The sequence below is a fragment of the Ammospiza caudacuta genome, chromosome 1 (genome assembly GCF_027887145.1).
Source record: "Ammospiza caudacuta isolate bAmmCau1 chromosome 1, bAmmCau1.pri, whole genome shotgun sequence".
NCBI classification, from domain to species: domain Eukaryota; kingdom Metazoa; phylum Chordata; class Aves; order Passeriformes; family Passerellidae; genus Ammospiza; species Ammospiza caudacuta.
In genome coordinates this window covers 43672254-43681733 of record NC_080593.1, presented here as the reverse complement: position 1 = coordinate 43681733, position 9480 = coordinate 43672254, and the positions used below count along the sequence as shown (strand labels likewise).

The 9480-nt window shown below is 39.1% G+C and overlaps 1 long non-coding RNA gene across 1 annotated transcript; it reads right to left on the bottom strand.

The window, feature by feature from the left end:
• Positions 1–288: 288 nt before the first annotated feature.
• LOC131565367 (uncharacterized) lies at positions 289–8064 on the bottom strand. Its single transcript, XR_009275444.1, has 4 exons — positions 7647–8064; positions 7057–7229; positions 2433–2473; positions 289–1329 (listed from the first exon to the last, which is right to left on the bottom strand). It is a non-coding gene; the product is annotated as an uncharacterized LOC131565367 (long non-coding RNA).
• Positions 8065–9480: the final 1416 nt, after the last annotated feature.

Here is a 9480-nt window from a genome sequence, read left to right as displayed (position 1 = left end):
TGATCAACCTGGTTTGATTAAAGGTGTCCTTGTCCATGGCAGTGTTGAACTAGGTGATCTTTAAATGTTTCTTTCAACAAGACATTCTGTGATTCTTGTCATTCAAATCATATTTCTGAATACTTCCAGTATGGAAATGCCCCAAGAAGCACAAGACCATGACTCTTCTAATACAAAATTATGTTCATTTCCTGGTAAAATAGAAAGGCTATGTACAAAAGATCAGCACAGAATCTTAATATAAACTATAGAGGATCTCCCGAATATTTTCTTTGCTGAGTTTCTGAACTCTCTGCCAAGCTGTTAATAATGTAAAGGATCTCAAATGATGAACACAGTTCATGTTGTTTGCAGAAAGAAAAGGTGATTTATTATTTACAAGATCTATCAAATAAGATGTCAAATCTCAGGTGGTTTTGTCCATACTGACAGGCTGCTGAGTGTATATACACCAGTTTCATACTTCAGTTTGTCCCGATTCAATTTCATTCATAATTGACAACTGCATTTGCCTTTTTATATTTGCAATAAAATACTGTGCAAACAAAATTTGTGAGTATACATGCAGCAAATCTTGTATCAACGCTGACTGGCTGCCAGATTTGGAATCAATTCACTGATTAGTTTGAGAGTGATTAATGTGAGTGCTTAATTTAAATCCCTAATTTAAAAACATTTATGGAAAGAGAACTGACAGCCTAAATAGCACTTCAAGTGCTACAACTGTTCCTTCCAAGGATTCTGCTTTTGTGAAGTGTGGGGGTAAGTTTTTGCTCAGGTGCAACATGCCATAAGGTGATGATGTTCAGATGCCAAATTTTTCAGCCCTTCTTGCAACGAGAAATGATAACTGTTAACAGGTTTTCTGGGGAAAAACTGGAAGAAAATCCACTTTTTTTGAAAAACTGAAAGGAACCCTAAGCAATGGCTGAATAGGGTACTAGGGTTAAATATTTCATTATACTCACACTTGGATTTTCAGCCTGTTTTATGCACTCTACTTCCGGCTAGACATGACAAGTCAAACTGTATTTTGGGTTTAGATAATAAAACAAGTCCATGTAGACAGTCCAAAAGTTTCCTGGTGCAACTATTAATTCAGCTGGAAGCTTTTCTCAGCACTGTCATGTCAGACCTGGTGCTTTTCTTCTCTGAATATTTCTGTCCTATGTGGATTGGAAACTCAATAGTCCAGGTCCAGCCATGGCTTTCCCAGCTGTCTGCTGTGCAGTTCTCCAGGAGCAGTGCAGAAGGGATCCAATGTAATAAATGTACCAATGGCCAAATGTCAGGCCTGACACTGGAAAAGAAGGGTTCTGGACACTAGGCCTGGTTTTGAAAGACATTATGAAAAAAAGAAGACATAACGTAAAAAAATGCTCTCTTGGATAGACTATGAAGGAAGGAACCCTAGAAGATCAAATAAATTCAATTATTTCTTTTTATTAGGACACAGCTGCATGCTCCCTCTTGAACAAACTGAATATATGTTTGACTGAACACATCCTCTTGCATCTTTGAACTCATCCAGTTTTGGTTGTTTGCCATGAGATACTGCCTTCTGATCCTTCTAAGACTCTTCCTTTCTCAAAGTCAAAATCACAGCAGCATTTCAGTAGCTAAAATAAATTACTGAACACTCTCATATCTTAATTTATGTACATATGGAATCACTGTTTAGTTGACATTTTAATCAGTTTAAATCTGCCTGGACGTGGTGGAAGCAGACAGATTTCAATGGGAAACGAGAAGTGTGCCCAACTGCATTATGGATTTTTCCCCTCTCTAGCTCCTTTTGGAAAGATTCATTGATTAAACCCAAAATGTTTGTAACATTGTCTACTAAGATCCAACATTACTGTTTTGCCCAGGCAGAATTCCCATATATTTGGAAGGTGCACAGTTCAGAACTGATGCTCTCCTTGGCAACTTCATTTTTGTGAACTACTTTTGCAGCCTATAGCAAATTCCCTTCTATTTTTTATGAGTGTATGCAAGATGAGTAACAGTACAAATTTGTTGTGCTGCTCTGCCTATACCTGTCTAGGTAAGAAAATAAAACTGCTTCTTTATCCTATTCACTACTTCAGGCTGCCAATAAATGTGAAAACTCACACTAACCACTCACATGATTAGAAGAGATTTTCATTGCTTTATAGCACTCAAGCAACACAGAACTGACCTAAAGTGCTCAACATTTACATGGATTGTATTCAAATTAAAAATTGATGGGATAAACCCTCCAGACCTCATCATTAGCTCTTCCAAAGTAGCTACACTTTATTTTGGAGTGAATTGAACCCTATGGACTTGGCATGTAGAACCAAGGGAAAATGGATTCTGGCCCTTTATTGCCTTCTGCCAATGGAAAAAAAATTCTATTCATACTTGACTAGCAGGCACACACAATAGTGCAATTTTGTTAGACTTACTTGCTGTTCTTCAGGAACACAAAAAGCACAGGTTCTTTTTCCTTAAAAAAAAAGAGAGAGAGAGAAATTACTTTGCAAAAACTTTTTCTTCATCTTTTGAAAGAAGCTCATGGCAATCTATCTTCATTTACACTGTAAGGGATCTGGCTTGGGTCCTGGAATGGACTCTGGTTCCTTTTAAAACAGGGAAATAGCTTCTAAATACATTGAGCTGCTTTTTAGAATTTATGAAGTAGGACACAAATCTAAGAGCTGGCAACATTTAGTGGTAATGAGGCAATTCTTACATGAGAGAGTTCATTACAGGATCAGCTGATGTTATTTTCCAGCAGCTGGAAAACAGAATCTTTCACAGGCTGGGAATGAAAAATCTCACTATAAAATTACCTTGTGTATATCCTAATACACAATTAGTATAAAAAGGAAGCATAGCAGAATTCATCCTGCTGCTTCTAATGCAATGGGCTTTTTACTGAAGGAAGAATGGGTGTTTTACTGAAGGAAGAAGTGATGTTTTCCTTGTCCAGTGCTGTTGTGCCAGCTGACCAGCAGCACATGGTGGAGAGTGGGTCTTGGCTGTGCTTTGCTCCTCTGCAAATGTTTTGAAACAACCAACATTGCTAAGGAGGGTGTCTGGCTCTTAGTGCAAAGAAGAGGAATTTCCTTCCCTAAGCACTTTCTTAATAACCTGCCATAACTCTCCAAGTGGTCTTTCCTACTGTATTTTTGCCATCAGGTGGCTTCACAGCAGAAGTATGGCCCAAGAGGAGCTTGAAGTCTCCTCCCAGTCTCAGAGCTGGAGAGAGTTTGTCAGCACTGAGCCACATAGATTCCTACTCACCACTTCAGCCTTACTCTTTCACCACTCAGATTTTGACAAGGATGAGATGCAATCATGTTGTTTTTCAAAGTGACTGCATTGGCCAGCCAGTGGATGCTACTACAGGACAAAATCCAGCTGCTTAGTGTCTCCTTCGTTTTTTACTGTTTATTTTTTTTCTTTCTTTTTTTCTTTTTTTCTTTTTTTTTTTCTGGTGGTCTGCAATGTGCTGAGAGATTCTCTAAATGACCCAGGACTGCAAACACAACCACCCCAAAATGGGAAATATTTTCCCTTTAAGTTGCAGTCTGCTGCTGTTCTAAGTATTTTGAAAAGATGCTAAGACAACTATTTCACTTCATTTGCTATCCCCAAGTGTATCCAAGTTTAAAAGATGCTTAAATCAGTTGAAAACAATAGGACAACAAAACATTCCACTCATACTCTTTAAAGGCTGCAGGAGCCCAGTGAAGAGCTAGAACTCAGGCTCTCAAGAGGAACCCAGTCATCCCAAGTCAGCTGCAGTTCCTCACCAGTTATTGAGCTGGCTCCCACACTCAGTACGGTGCAGAAGGGGGTGATGGAGACCAAGGACAAAAACTGCTTCCCCAGCACTCAGTTCCCCAGCTGGCTGAGGCAGCTGGCTGTCATCACTATTTCCCTCATCCCCAGGCAGGCATCATGCAAGGCTCAAACATGCCTTAGGTGTGAGGCCACAGAAAACAGCTAGGGAATCAGGAGGGGTTGGGGGAAGGACAAAGATGGACTGAAACCTATGAGGATTTTTAAAAGAAGGGCATCTATAAGAAGCTTATTTTCTTGCAGAGGCTTGCAAACCTTATACTAGCAGCCTGACTGAAGTCAACAGATAGACAAGCTGGGCACAAGCAGCAGTGTGAGTCAATGCCAGCAGTTATCACCATAATTCTTTGTCTCGGAAAAAAATGAATTATAGAGAACTACACAAGTTAGGTAACAAGCAATATTTTTTAAAAACGCTTGGACTGCAGTTGCAAAAGTCAAGGAAGCTTGAAAACTCTTGATTGGAGTGTTGAGAAATCACTAAGTGCAATGTTAGACTGCTAAACCAAGACAATTTTTTGCTTCAGACAGAAGATGCAAAAACAGAAACCAAAACCAACAACAACAACAAAATATAAACCACTAAAAAAAGGCTGGCAGAAAAAGAACCAGGTATCTCAGCTGCAAAGAAGGCCAAACTGTGAGCTAGAAACAGATTGCCAAAGAAGATACCCAAGCAAGTCAGCCAAGTATTTATTTTGATTTATACCCATGCTTGGCCCAAAGCCCCAAACACTTTTAAAATATACTACTTGAACAGTAAGAGTACGAGTGAAATTGCAACTTCAACTTCAGATTAATTTTATAGCAATTTAAAGTTATTGTTGACCTTTAAAGAGCAACTACTAATGGTTTGAATTTCTGAGACAAGTGAATAAGCTCTGAATGAGACATGAGAGAGAGAGAAATAAAATATAATCAAATAAACCAATACCAGTAGCTTTCCTGGTAAGAGTTTTTTGTTATTGAGACAAAGAGGCTGCAGTTCTTGCTTACAGCTCACTCAGGATGTATAGGTTTGCAGCAAGTTTCTGGCTGAATTTTTGCCTCTCTCTACAAGAATCCAAACTAGCTGGCAGTAGCAATTTCTGTCCTGAAATCCAATCTATAGCTCTAAAAGACTGTCATGTTGTCATGGCTCAGTGAGACCCAAAAAGAATTTCACTGTTGTTTGCAAACAGATTGATATGGATGAAAGTCAGGGTATGTTCTTCTGTGCTTGAGAAGATATAATTTACCACTCTTGGACCCAATTTTACCCTTATTATAGGCAACACAGAACTTTGCAGTGAAGTCAGTGGGCAGAAATCAGACCTCTTACTGTAGCCTGACAGACAAATAACAATCTGCTGTATAGCAGAATGTGATTTACCCTGTATGCTAAAACATGAGTTTAAATAGCTCTATAATATTAGAGATTCTTCAGAAATGGAGGACCAGAGGATTAAGATGCAAAAATGACAATGCACTGATTTGAAAAGAGCCAAGATGGTTTGGTGAACACCCTCCTACTCCTGGATACATTAGAGATGCATTTCTTGAAGCAGTGAACAGACAACAGCACTAAGGAATAAAGCCTGAAATGGGGAAAAGGAAGAAGGAGAAGGCAGTTCTCCAAAGATTAATCTGCTATTATATTTTTAAGACCCCTTTGTTATCACCAGCTTAATTATAACTAGATTTACCTTGCTTTTTCTTACTCTCTTGCTGCAGCCAGAATTGGCAGTGACACTGCTATCCTTGAAGTAAGTGCTGATAAAAGGAAAATCCACAGGGAAGCCTGGTGTGTGGCTTTCCAGGCTCTTAGCGTGCAAGGAGTGAAGCTGTGGTTAATTACCTGCCTCCAGCCACTCCTTAAAAGCTGAAGAGCTTTTCTTTGTATGGCTACAGTAGCCATGGCAGCTGCTCATTTATTAGTTGCAGCACACATTAGAGCAGGCTGGGTAACAAGACTGTGTGCAAGGTGAAGATGTCAAATTTCTATTTTTAAAAAAAAGAGGCCAATAATCTGTTTACTGAGAGCAGGTAATGGAGGTGCCAATCAAAACCCAAAACTGTCACGCATTTCACCATTAGGGAAGAATGACTAACAACTGAATATTGCACTGAAGTGCATAATTATGTTCTGATCTTACTACCCCTGGCATCTGATAATAGATCCTTCACTAAAGATGGCCCTGAGTCCAACATTTTAATTTCAAATTTGAAAAAAATCTTTGACAATATCAGTTGTTTTCAGACCAGGATTTGGAGGTAAACAATCTGACTGCAGCAAGAGAGAGACTCTAGAGGCAAATTTCCCTGATATTTTACAGTTTCAGTGGGGAAGGGTAAGAGTGGAGAAGAAAGGGCACTGTTTGATAGCACAGTATAAACATTAGTGCTTCTGTCTCTGCCAGAAAGTTGTCATGGAAAGAATGGAAAGAATAAGGTGCAAATAAGGTTTTTAATACTGTATGTCCACATGAGGAGATAATGAAGAGCAGCGATTCTGTTCTCAGTCCTTCCTCCTATGGACAAACCCAGTATCACTGTGGTTGCTCTCACACAGAGAGGCAGTATTATTGGCCTGGAGGACAATAACTCAGTTATGGGATTGACAACTATTTCACTGTCCTCTCTCCCAATACTGCCATAACTAACACCACTGACCAGCCAGATATTCCCAGCCCTGCATCAGCTCCCCAGAGGTTGCCATTCTAATTCTCCTGTCAGTTTTGTGCCAGGCAAGCTTAAAACCTGACTTTTCTCAGTAGGCTTTCTCCTAAGTGTACCTGTTCCCAAAGAGCTCACTCTCACATCATCGTCATCTTCCTTGCAAGGGAGGAATTGCTTTTAATTTCATCCAGATTTCACAGCAACTAGCACCTGCTAGCTGTTTTTCTCCCTGGGACATTTAATATTCAACCCCAGTTCTGTGCTATCTTTTGCCTCTACAATTCCAGCAAATGAGGACATGCATTTGCAACATGATACTCAGCCCTTTGTCAGCAGATGCTTTGAACAGTCTCCTCTATGTCTTGGTAAAATTATTTCCTACTGAGACAGGAACAAGTGGGGCATGGGAAACCAAAGCCCTGGAAATGGTGATGCCTTTGGGAAGGCATCCGCTTTCCAAAAATCCTGCCTATCTAAAACATGCTTTGAAAATGTGCTGGCAACTCTGCTAAACCCTCCCAAATTCACATCAACACACAAAATAAACAGATGAAACACACAAACCTCTCAGCTTCTAGCAGAGGCCTGCTTCCTTGGAAACACTCGACATTTCTGGGGGGTCACAGCTGAGACCAAGTCTGGATCTGGCAGAGAGCAACTCATTTAGCCCAGAGCTGGTACCTTCATTGCAGAACATGTTATATCTCTCCCCAAGAGTCCAGTTTTGGATTTGTAACCTGGATTTCAAAAGAAGACTAAATAGTCACTGAATAAAATAAAATAAAATAAAATAAAATAAAATAAAATAAAATAAAATAAAATAAAATACAAAACAAAAAGAAAAGAAAAGAAAAGTAAAGTAGAAAAATTTAAAAATTAAAATACTTTAATTAAATATATAAGGTGTTTGACATTGGAGCTTAGGTTAACTAAACTCAGATACATGACAATAAAAAACATGAAGTGTTTGGCACTGGAGCTGACTTAGTCCAGTAAAAGATGACCATTAGCTAACTTGTGGCTAGTACAGAAGAGCCATTTCTGAGTCTCAGGCAGCGGAATCACATGTAGGAAAGGGGAAATTTACACAGTTTAGTTCCTGAGATTAAAGAGTTACCCAGATTTCATTTGAAGCTCAAAACAGCAGCATTTACCTCAGTAAATCTCCACAGTTCTGCAGAAGAAAAAGAGCAAAGCATTCTTCTTGCTCCACTCTCCCTGCAAGGGGGTGGTTATAAGAACTATCCACAGCTTGCAGGTATGTTTAAGGCTTAGATTTTTAAGGCATGTAATAGAACTCATCTCTACAATTTCCATCTTTCTCTTTTTAATTCCCAAAGTTTAAAGTAACTGCAGACACAGAAGAAAACTGCACTAGTATAGCCTAGTATAACCATGTGTGCTAGAGCAATTTAACTTGCTGTGTGGCAAAAACATTGAACTTGGTATGAATGAAACATTAATAGAAGATTGTGTATGGAAGTACCACACATGACTGGATGCTTCTGAGTACATGGTGCGGGAGCGCAAGGGACTGACATCTACAACACAATGTGCTAGTGACTGAAATCAACTTTGTTTAAAATAAATACCATTTTCCCCTTCCATATGGTCTCTTGCTGAGTTTTGTGAAATTAATTTTATACATGCTGCTTTGGTAGAAGGATTCAGGAGCAAGTGATTCTCATTCCAAAACAATTAGCACATGACTAGGGAACAAATCTGCCAGTACATCAGTCTGGAGACTAAACTTGAGGCAGCTCTCCTACCTTAGGTACTTTTAAAGAAAGTATTCTAGAAACCATTTCTCTCACTCATTTAAGTCCCTGGGATCACTGCCATATTGCATGCAGTGCAGTCTTGCTAAATCAGCAGGACAGATTGTCACAAGATGTGATAGCACAGAATGGTGCTGCAGAATGCTTTAAATTGTACAGACATACTAATCAGGGGTGATATGCACAGATCTTGAATCCCTTTGCAAATTAGTAATTTAAAAAAGCACCATTCCTGGAAAGTCAACTGACATATTCATGGACCATTTTGAAAGCAAAAAATTACCCAAAATGCTGACATAGAGAATCATAAGAAATTAAAACTTTACAAACCCTTTTCAGTAAAATATACAAAACTGAGCATTTCAGAAGCTTTGTTCTTATTCCAAGATGCTTTAGATTGAAGATTCATTAAATCTTCTTTCAAAGCAGTTTTGGTTTTACACAACATAAGTATTTCCATAAGCCCTGCTCTTTGTACTGGGGCAAGAGCATTGGAGATCCATAGGACACACCACTGAGCCCAGGCAGTTTCCAGGCAATTTCCAGTCCTCATCCATGATTTAAAGGAGATTTCTGATATGACAATGCTCTTTGCTTTTCTGTTTCTAAGCTCAGCTCTGCAGTAGCAGCAGAGTTCTGACATTTTCAAGAAATGATGAAAGACATTGCATTTGCATAGATACCCAAGGATGTTTGCTTTAGAAGGGAAACAGATTTGGGAGACAGGAAAAAATATGACAATGTATTTGGCAACTTATATAATTTCTGTCAACTTCAGCATGATCAACAGCTAAAAATGTCTATTTTTACTTCTTGTATACTTCTGAATAAATGCTGACCAAAGATGCCACAGTGAAATTATAAGTTTTATTTCCTATTTGTTTTTGATTTGGAGGAGCACCTAAACAGTATATGATCTAGGAAGAAGAGGAGTTGAAAGGGGTGAGCATATACACAATTTGCTCTTTTTTTCCATTTTATTGCTCTGAAGCCATAAACACACCTCCTCCTTTTGTTGTGGTCAGTTTAGCCAAACTTCAAATAAAGATCAGGAAAAAGTGCTGTTGTATCTCTCTCAGCACCTGTGCCCACACATGCTGTACACCTGGCAGTGTGTGGAGGCTGTCACCCTGATACAGGTGGCTGAAAAAGTGCCTTGAAGCATGACTCCAGCCCATCACAACTGTGTGCACAGGCAAGAAATCTGCCT